Genomic DNA, 10,892 nt, shown 5'->3' with positions numbered 1-10,892 from the left:
GGAGGGGCAGCGTGCGGAGGAGCGGGCGACTGCGGTCGAGCAAGGGCTCGAGGCGGCAAGGGCCTAGAGGTGGAGCGGAGGGCTCAGTCAGAAGCGCCCCTGGCAAACACCGAGGTGGCACTTCAGGAGGCCTTGGCGGCCCTTGATCCGGAGCGCGCCGCCCTGGAGTCGACGGAGAAGGCCCTAGAGGTGGAGCGGAGGGCTCAGTCGGAAGCGGATCGAGAGGTGGTCGCTCTCCGGGGCCAGGTGATGGAGATGGAGGATGCGAGTGCCCGGCTATGTGAGCAGGTGGCCCAGCTATGCGAGCAGGTGGCCCAGCTGCGTGAGTAGGTGGCTCGACAAGCGGAGGATCTCTCCACCCTCAAGGCTTCTCACGTCGGTATGTACCCTTTTTGTTTTTTGTTGTGTTGGCTTTTCCCTTAGCCTATTTCTGAGCTCGCTGCTCTTCTCGCAGAGCTGGGCAGATGTAACACCCCAGGTGTTTGTCACCAGTAAGCAATGGGTTTAAGCTTAAACATGACAGATTAAGTGACGATGGAGGTGTCAAGGTCAAACCTATGTAAATAAGCCCCAACCTAAGCTTGGATATTGCACCCTTGCTTTACATATAGGCCCTTTTCAAGATATATGCTTGGCTAGTGTTATTGGAATATCTCCATGTGTCTCCCATCAATAACCATCTATATTAATCCATGGAAAAGTTTCATGAAGTTTGGAATCAAGAAGTCACATGAAATGACAAGTTATGTCCTTGCTTGAATTATTTTATAAAGTGAATAGAATTCTCGATCGTCAACCAAACCTTGCAACCTTGCCCAAATGACTCTAGATTAACTCTACAACAAAAGTCATAAAATGTTCATGTTGAGCAAATGCCAAGAAAATGCCACAATGGGTCACAACGGATAATTTAAGCTTTATCGTGGTCCTTCTTTGATCAAAGTAGAACTATAGCTTCTGCACCTATTATGAAGTTGGGCCTTTAATAAAAGTTGAAGTTTGAGTGGAGTAGAACAAACTTTGTTTTTGGACCCAGAGCCAGCTCAACTTGGAACTAAGTCAAATCGAGGCTCGAACTTTGAATTGACAGCTGTTTTCAGTACTTAGAAAATTTTCTAAGTCTGGAATCCATTGTCATCGCTGTTGGCATTCCGCGTTCTCCAAATTTTGCTAAGCAACTTGAGTTGGTCCAAAAATAAAAGTTGGAGCTAAGTTCATGGAGAAGATCATGTAAAGGGATGGCACTCGTTTGACCTTGTTATGACCCTCAATTTTGGAGTTTGTTAATCGCCGTCAATGCATTGACAATGCCACTTTGGAGATTAAATTAACCACTGTTATGTTGCTCAAATGACTGGAGTGCCTTAATGAAAAACGTAGAGCAGGCCGAGGTGAGCAAACTTTGTTTTTGGCCCATTCGCTGATTCGGCCCGTGGACGGCCCAAATCTGCTCCCACCTTGCCCACCGCGACGCTCACCACGTGTTTGACGCTTTGCCGACGTGGTCGCCGTGCATGGACGCCGCGCACCCCCGCCGCTGCCGCGTGCCCGGCCTCGCTGTCGCACCCCTGCTGCTTCAACCGAGCGCCTTAGCTGCCCCAGTCCCCATTCTCCTCTCCACTCTCCCTCCCTGGCGTTTTTCCTTCGCGCTCACGCACGCCAGAGCACGGTCGCCATGGGCGCCGCCGCTGAGCTCGCCGCCGCAGTCGTTCTCGCCACTCCTAGCTTTCTCACTCCCCACGAGCATCACCCTCAGCTTCGCCGCCATCTCCTTCACGCCGTGCTCGTGCTCTCCATCGTAACCCGCCACCCTAGCCGTGGAAGCTCCAGCCACCGCCGCCACAGCCGGCGCCCACGCGTGGCCAAGCCGCCGTGGGCCACCTTGGGCTAAGCCGAGCAGCCCCGCGGGTGCGCAAGGGCCCCCTGTTGCTCCCCCACTACTCGTCGCCATCAATTGCCGCCTCTCCGGCCGGATTCCGCGAGCCCCGACAACCTCCCTGTTCAAAATCCCGTCAGGGACCTCCTACAAAAATTCGACGAAAGTCAGGGTTCTAACTGCGAAGTCAGTGACTCAGATGAATAGTGCCATAAGGACGGGTTTGTAATTATTTTGCAGGAACTTTGGAAATTCATAGTAAATCGTAGAAAATTCGTAAAATAGTAAATGAGGACTTTTTGGAATCCTTGTGAAATTGTCTATGCAGTGGATCTATAATATGGCATGTTTTAGTTTAAATATTTTGCAGTAAAAATAGATTTGTGCAGTAAGGTTGTAATGCTAGTTGAATTTGTTATTTTTCATAACTGTAGATCTAGGGCTCCAAATGAAGTGAAATTTTTGTGGCATGCTACTCATGTGATAGTTAATGTGTGGTAAAAATTTCATGAGTATTGGATGAAGTATGAGTGAGTTATTGGTTTATCTTGCTCTCACATGAATTCTTGCTTTAGCAACTTGTCTTTTTCATAGAGGTTGCTATACATATCCAAATGGAGTGAAATTTGTACAGTAGACTATTGAGAGGATATGTGAGCCACTGTAATTTTTGTAGAAGTTATTGTGCACTTTTGGTATATATTCATTAAGTCACCTTGTTATCAAAAATAAATTAAGAAATGCATTAAAAGAATTTATTTGGTCATGGACACTAGGTTTTCTGGTGTTCTTTAGTCATGTGTGAAATGTTGGTAAAGTTGGTTTTGCCCAATTATGTATTTGCAACATAAGTTAATAATTATTTTCTTGCCGATGTGGTTTATGGACAGATCTGGGAACTTAGCAAAGTTCTTCATGATAATGTGCTTTGTTGTGAAACTTGTTTATACAAAAGTTGTAGATAATTCATGTATCTAGCTTCTATTAAAATTTGGTGTCATTTGGCCAAGTAGTTTAAGAGTTACAGCTGTTTAAAGTTGGGTTTCAGAAATGGCTGTTTTCTGTCACTTGTAGACCAGTTTCTGTAAATAGATATATTTGACTTAGTTAACTTGAGAATCATGCTAATATGATTAAAGATGAATTGTAGAAAATTTCATAAGCTTTCCATAATGTCTTCTTGCAAGTCATTTGGATTTGTGTAACTCCAGTTATAGCTAAATCTTGTAGCTGCTGTTTGCATATCCAGAAATTGGCAGATTCCAATTATAGTGTTTGCTTGTATATTGTTAAGTGTGACTTATGCCTTGAATGATGACTGAGTTAGAGCACCTGAGATCTTGGGAAACTTGTGTCATGCTTGGTGTTGTTGTCTCCGTTTGCCATCTTAGCATGATAGATTGTATGATGTTTAAGTTAAGCATCGCAAAGTACTTAAGTGTGTTAGTGTAAACTATGCTTGTCTTGCTTGCTATTTTGTGATGTGTCTCATGGTACTATTCTTCATATTTATACACTTGCATATTGCATCTCATCTAGGTACGCTAGATGAACCACGTGAAGGACGTGATGTTGGAGCCAAACCCGAAGACAGTGTTTGATGGATCTATCCCGAAGATGGAAGGACTAAGCGAATGCTAGAACCGGAGATGTCACCAGGATAGTGCAAGTTAACTGAACTGACTTGTGTCGGATCCCAGGCAAGCCCCAGAGCATTCTAATTCTCCTACTTTATAAAAGCAATTCTTTCTATATATATGGGTTTATCTATTTTGTTGCATTAAGTTGTAGGAGTTGATTGAAACCGTTGATGCATTTATTACTATCCTTGCCTACCTTACTACCTTGTTACCCTGTTAGGTCAGGATCGAATAACTGCTTAGCCTTGCTTAGACCGGTAGCGATCGGTGATATCCGATCACCTACATTATAGGTGGTTACTGGAAGAATTTAGCTATGGAAAGAATGATATCCTGGAATTAATCATGTGTGATGGATAATTGGAGACCGGACGGAAAAAGTTGGAGGCAACCAGACAGGGTTCTGGGGTGCTGTTAGTTTCCATCTGTGTCGATTAAGGACCGACCGTTGTTGGCCCTCGAGTCATGTTGAACACATGCCTTACATTTAGCTGGCCGGATAAAGTACCTTCCGACCGCGAAGCTGGGAGATTTTTCGGGCCGAGTAGATTGCCCGCAGCGCACTGTGCCGGAGCAGGTGTGGTAGGACACGGGGGCGAGATGATAAGACCAAAGTGCATTCGGTCGGCCCCCGGGTACATGTGGTTCCTGGCAAACTCGAGATTCCTAGAAAGTTGACTCGGTGATCAATATCTCACTTTAGCGGGTGAGTGAGGTTTGTGTAAGGAATAAATCACCAGCTGGTTAGGAATCGATTCGAATCGCCATCGCTCCTGGATAGTGAGCACTTGACTCGAGTTACTGCATCGTAGTAATTATTATGGAACAATGATGGTTATCTGGATGGTATGGGATATGCTAAATCTAAATTGGTAACTGGATGTTATTGGTTAATCAAGTGATTGCTATAGTACAGGTGCTTACCTAGATGGATAGGTCATAATAAAGATGATGCCAAGTACTTAAAATGGTTTCTTCGTGATAGTTTATGCTTTTCGCAAACAAGTCAGCTAGCCCACTAAAGAAAGCCTTGCATGATCCTTGGTGTCATTTGTTTTGGTTTCCGACGGGTAAGTCTGGCTGAGTACATTCGAGTACTCAGGGTTTATCCCACCTTGTTGCAGGTGATGTTCTCGACCTGTTGATGATGGTGGCTAACCACCGGTGGGCTCGGTGATTCTATACTTACTTCTCATCTATATGCTTTTGTCGGATGATGTCACTATGTTAGCAATATATTTGGAACTTATATTAATGTAATCATTTGAAAGCTATGTTGTTTTCACTAAGCGGTTTTGTAACCCAAACTTGTACTATTATTTTTTAACCCCTTTGTAATATTATTTCCGCTGCAACCCGATGTATGTGATGTGTATTTGCTTAATCACGCGATCTTGGTTGTGAAGTTGATTTACCGAGGTCTTTCGGGACACTCGGCGGACTACCGGATTTATATGAGTGAAAGTATGGGTGTGTCAACGTGTTAGCGGGGACAACCGTACTTGATCTTGTATAAATTGGGCGGTTCTGTCACAGCTGGTATCAGAGCGAGATTAAGCATAATACTGTCATGTACATTGTTTTAAAAACAAAGTTTTGGTTTTAAAAAGTCTATTTTAACTAAAACTTTAGCTACAGGCAAATTTGTCAAAACTAATTTGCAAAACTATGCTAGCGACATCCTCCTTTATGCCCAGTTAAGGACTATTAGGTGGCTATCTAAGTACTAACATGGGTGTTTTTACTTTTGTCGTCCATACGGCGTGCTATTGTATGGATGCCATTCACTTGAATGGTAATGTATGGATCAATTGCCTCTACGCCCAGGTAAGTGTGAGTTGTGAGAGCATGACCGTCCAACTGTCGCTCTAGGGGAAAGTTAGCTGTGGTTACTGGAATATTTACATGTCACACACATGTATATATGAAGGTACTTAATTGCAGGTATAATTATTGGGTAGCTGTGATACTAGAGTATATACATCGGGGGATGTATGTACGAAAGTATTTAGTTTACTGTTTACTTTACATGCCTTTTTGGGAAATTATGGGCTGCAATGAATTTTCCTACAGGTACGCTAACCACGAATGCGTAGATTGAATGTAGCTGACGACTAGCTATATATCGAGAGAGTACGTGTTATGTCACCGACATAGAACGTGATTGCCACCTTAGGCTGGCAATTTCGTGAGGATGAATAGGACGAGCATGCATCATGATTGTGCTTGTGCATAATATGCTTCCCTCACCTTGTTCTAATACTAAGTAACTTGTGATCAATGTGATGTTACTATCTTCCTTGTGTGGAGTTAAACAAGAATGCCTTGTTCCATGTTGCTTGAATAGGAAGTGCTTGAGAAAAGTGTGTGCTTAGCCTTGCTAGAAATAATTGTGGTTACATGCTTAACCTATAATGTCCTCTAGTTTAGCCAAGTGGTGGGTATGTATGCTTGTTATCTAATTAGTGCCATAGTTATCACCCCTTTTGTCCTCGGTAAGCATACGAGTGTTGAAGAGCGCTATCCTAGAACCACGTTCAAGTTTTGGTAATCACTTGGTGGACACAAGACGTATGTGGAAATTTGGCAAGAAGTCCCCTGCTCAGTTGTCTTTGGCAATTAAGCTATGCTCTCTTACGTTGTGTTTTAATCTTCAGATCCCCTGCTTATTGACTCCTAACCTTGTGACTACCTTTGTTTGCTATCCCTCCTTCGCATAGTGCTTGCTCCTATGCAACCCAATTTGTGCCATGTGAGATTTCTTGTAGGTTATATGTTCAGTAATGGTGCCACGATTAGCGATCTATGGTGCCGCGATGAAACCAAGAGCCTCCTGTGGGTGCACACACAAGGTTGTGCTGCTCGGCACGCGCTGGTATCGAGGTTTCTAGTCATGATCCATTGCAGAACTGCACCGATATGTTATTCTCACTTGAGCTCTTCCTTGGTTATCTCTCCTTATCATGTCAAGAGATATATATGTCGAACTAGATGCAATAGGACTCCCTTGTGAAGTCGTCCAATGGTTAACCTTTGAAGAACAGGTCACTAACAGGAACATAATCAGACTGTAAGAGGTGGTAGACAAGTGACTCTACTTGACGATCCCTATAATGTCATCTAGTAAGCAACTTATGTCATCCATGTTGGATCAGAAAGGAACCCAACACTTAATGTTGAACAAGCTATCAGTCAGATGATGAATGGACCAGGAGATTATGTGCTGTAATAGATCACCTGGTATATATGAGATTCCTGTCCAAATTCTCAATCTTTAGGTGCATAAGGATGACGTAGATGAATCGACCTTCTTGGTGTGACCCCTTTCTGCTGACTTCAATGGCGACCATCTGTAGGCTTCGACCAAAATTTTTATTATCAAGAGTGAAGATTTGGAACCTTTTTAGTGTTGAGGGACAACTGATTTGTTACCAGTAGGAAAGTTAGTCTTCAGTTAGGTAACGACTATTTGGTAACTATGAAGGCTAGATCACACAGAACAATGTTGATCAAGGAAACAGCAAACCTGGCCCCACGATGCAAGTGCTACTTCTTCTCCAAATGTGCTATCAAGTCAATTCCATCTTGGACAATCACGTATATAGTACAAGACGTTGTGTCGGCTAGGTAGGAGCTAGCGAAAGCACGTCCCTAGTTTTTAGTCAGCATCTTTGTGCCCCAAGGTGCCACTAACACATGTGTCTGGACTCTATTGGATGAAGTGCCGAAGGATATATAGGAATGGTTCCTTGTCAATATAGAAATGCCCTACATGTGGAATAATGTTTTGTGACCTGCGAAAACAGCCCACAAGTCCAATGCTTGTGCATAGTCAAGTTGGTGTCTAGAACGATGGTTGAAGTGTTACCAGAGAAGCATGTAAGGAAAACTCTAGCCTCCATCCTTAGCTAGGGAAAGGCTGCTGCTGCTATGAGAAAGGTTAGAGAGTGCAAAACACACACATCAATGTGTGAAAGCAAAGAAAAGGGAGAACACGAAATATGTCCAGATTTTGTGGCACTAAACCGGTTATCTTCAAGCCGGCGATTAGTGACTCAAACGAAGTTGGATTGACCCCAAACTTGGTGATCTCATTCCTTGCTTAGGACCCTTCAATGTCTTAAGTTGGTTTGAGTATTGGTTGAGTAAAACATCGGATTTAAGAGATATCTTATTGGCTCGGTTTGCTGCCATTTCAGAACACAACAGTTTTGGTAGATGAATTGTTTGGATGGTCAAACGGTGTCCGGTTGAGTTGATTTTTGGTGAGTAGTTAGAAGACCCATGGATCTACCCGCCCACCAAATTTTGTGCATATTGGAGCAGTAGTTTGTGAGATATGAATAGAAAACAAAAGGGTATAGAATCTGCAATTTCGCGGTGACTGCGATCATCATTTGCATTAGACGGTGGTGTTTGTAATTCATGCCAAGGAATTACAACTTGTAGGTATATTGCTGATTAGACAACCCTCCATACCCTTGAGAAGACTAATTGCACCCCTATGTGCCTTGCTTTTGCCCTCTTAGATCAGCAATGCGTAAGCAGTCAAAGTGTTCTAGAAGTCCAAATTTGTGCCCTTGCAATTCGAAAGCAATTGGAAAGGTGTCAGACCGCATATTTTCAGATTATGATTTTGAGATATTGATTGGCCTAAGAATGGAAGCCTCGAGGTCAAATATAGTTCAAGAAAGCTGGTTTTGCTACGATGCAAGTCAACCCAACTTGCTGTGCAACTGCACCATGAAGGCAAATTGTACTCAACCTGCTTGGTAGTGAACTAGTCCCTAGTTTTGTGAATTACTTGCAACTTGTGTTGTCCTCCAAGCCTCGCTAACATCCTTCTACGTCAATGGTTCTCCAATGCTGACATGCCTTTGGTACCTTATATGTGTTTTTACCCAAGAGGTTGCATCAGATTCAACCCAGATCACTGTTGCAACTTGGATACGAAGGCTCCCTAAAGAATGATCATCGAGAACGTTGAGCCGACAGAGTCAGCTACTATGTTTACCACTCACTCAGTAGACTTAGACCATATAATATTGTTATCAGAGAAAGAGAACTGCACACATGGAACCATTGCAACGAGTATCCTTCAGAAGATTATCATCTAGTGCAAAGTCCATAAGGTCTGTGCTATATCCACTTGGGAAGTAGATGTTGCAAGTATTTAGTCTACGTTTGTATCGCTCTTCGTACATCAAGGACGAAGTACATAGGACATTGCTATCTTGGATTCCTCCCAAAGTAACAATATTTCATGAAGGCCGAAGAAGGAAATTCTTCAGACAACAGCTTACGACGAAAAGCAAGTATCAGAAAGTGTCATGACCAAATTAGCCTCTCTGATGCTCCGAAATTAAGTAGCCTAATGCTATCACTGATGTTGGAAACTGGATGACATGTTTCTCTTCCCTTAAAAGTCTTTCGCATCGAATCTCGGGACGCGATTCCTTTAAGGGGGGAGGGCTATAACACCCCAGGTGTTTGTCACCAGTAAGCAATGGGTTTAAGCTTAAACATGACAGATTAAGTGACGATGGAGGTGTCAAGGTCAAACCTATGGAAATAAGCCCCAACCTAAGCTTGGATATTGCACCCTTGCTTTACATATAGGCCCTTTTCAAGATATATGCTTGGCTAGTGTTATTGGAATATCTCCATGTGTCTCACATCAATAACCATCTATATTAATCCATGGAAAAGTTTCGTGAAGTTTGGAATCAAGAAGTCACATGAAATGACGAGTTATGTCCTTGCTTGAATTATTTTATAAAGTGAATGGAATTCTCGATCGTCAACCAAACCTTGCAACCTTGCCCAAATGACTCTAGATTAACTCTACAACAAAAGTCATGAAAGGTTCATGTTGAGCAAATGCCAAGAAAATGCCACAATGGGTCACAACGGATAATTTAAGCTTTATCGTGGTCCTTCTTTGATCAAAGTAGAACTATAGCTTCTGCACCTGTTATGAAGTTGGGCCTTTAATAAAAGTTGAAGTTTGAGTGGAGTAGAACAAACTTTGTTTTTGGACCCAGAGCCAGATCAACTTGGAACTAAGTCAAATCGAGGCTCGAACTTTGAATTGACAGCTGTTTTCAGTACTTAGAAAATTTTCTAAGTCTGGAATCCATTGTCATCGCTGTTGCCATTCCGTGTTCTCCAAATTTTGCTAAGCAACTTGAGTTGGTCCAAAAATAAAAGTTGGAGCTAATTTCATGGAGAAGATCATGTAAAGGGATGGCACTCGTTTGACCTTGTTATGACCCTCAATTTTGGAGTTTGTTAATCGCCGTCAATGCATTGACAATGCCACTTTGGAGATTAAATTAACCACTGTTATGTTGCTCAAATGACTGGAGTGCCTTAATGAAAAACGTAGAGCAGGCCGAGGTGAGCAAACTTTGTTTTTGGCCCATTCGTTGATTCGGCCCGTGGATGGCCCAAATCTGCTCCCACCTTGCCCACCGCGACGCTCACCACGTGTTTGACGCTTTGCCGACGTGGTCGCCGTGCATGGACGCCGCGCACCACCGCCGCTGCCGCGTGCCCGGCCTCGCTGTCGCACCCCTGCTGCTTCAACCGAGCGCCTTAGCTGCCCCAGTCCCCATTCTCCTCTCCACTCTCCCTCCCTGGTGTTTTTCCTTCGCGCTCACGCACGCCAGAGCACGGTCACCATGGGCGCCGCCGCTGAGCTCGCCACCGCAGCCGTTCTCGCCACTCCTAGCTTTCTCACTCCCCACGAGCATCACCCTCAGCTTCGCCGCCATCTCCTTCACGCCGTGCTCGTGCTCTCCGTCGCAACCCGCCACCCTAGCCGTGGAAGCTCCGGCCACCGCCGCCACAGCCGGCGCCCACGCGTGGCCAAGCCGCCGTGGGCCACCTTGGGCTAAGCCGAGCAGCCCCGCGGGTGCGCAAGGGCCCCCTGTTGCTCCCCCACTACTCGTCGCCATCAATTGCCGCCTCTCTGGCCGGATTCCGCGAGCCCCGACGACCTCCCTATTCAAAATCCCATCAGGGACCTCCTACAAAAATTCAACGAAAGTCAGGGTTCTAACTGCGAAGTCAAGTGACTCAGATGAATAGTGCCATAAGGACTGGTTTGTAATTATTTTGTAGGAACTTTGGAAATTCATAGTAAATCATAGAAAATTTGTAAAATAGTAAATGAGGACTTTTTGGAATCCTTGTGAAATTGTCTATGCAGTGGATCTATAATATGGCATGTTTTAGTTTAAATATTTTGCAGTAAAAATAGATTTGTGCAGTAAGGTTGTAATGCTAGTTGAATTTGTTATTTTTCATAACTGTAGATCTAGGGCTCCAAATGAAGTGAAATTTTTGTGGCATGCTACTCATGTGATAGTTGA

Source organism: Miscanthus floridulus, chromosome 1 (genome assembly GCF_019320115.1).
Source record: "Miscanthus floridulus cultivar M001 chromosome 1, ASM1932011v1, whole genome shotgun sequence".
NCBI classification, from domain to species: Eukaryota; Viridiplantae; Streptophyta; class Magnoliopsida; order Poales; family Poaceae; genus Miscanthus; species Miscanthus floridulus.
This window is presented reverse-complemented; position numbering follows the sequence as displayed.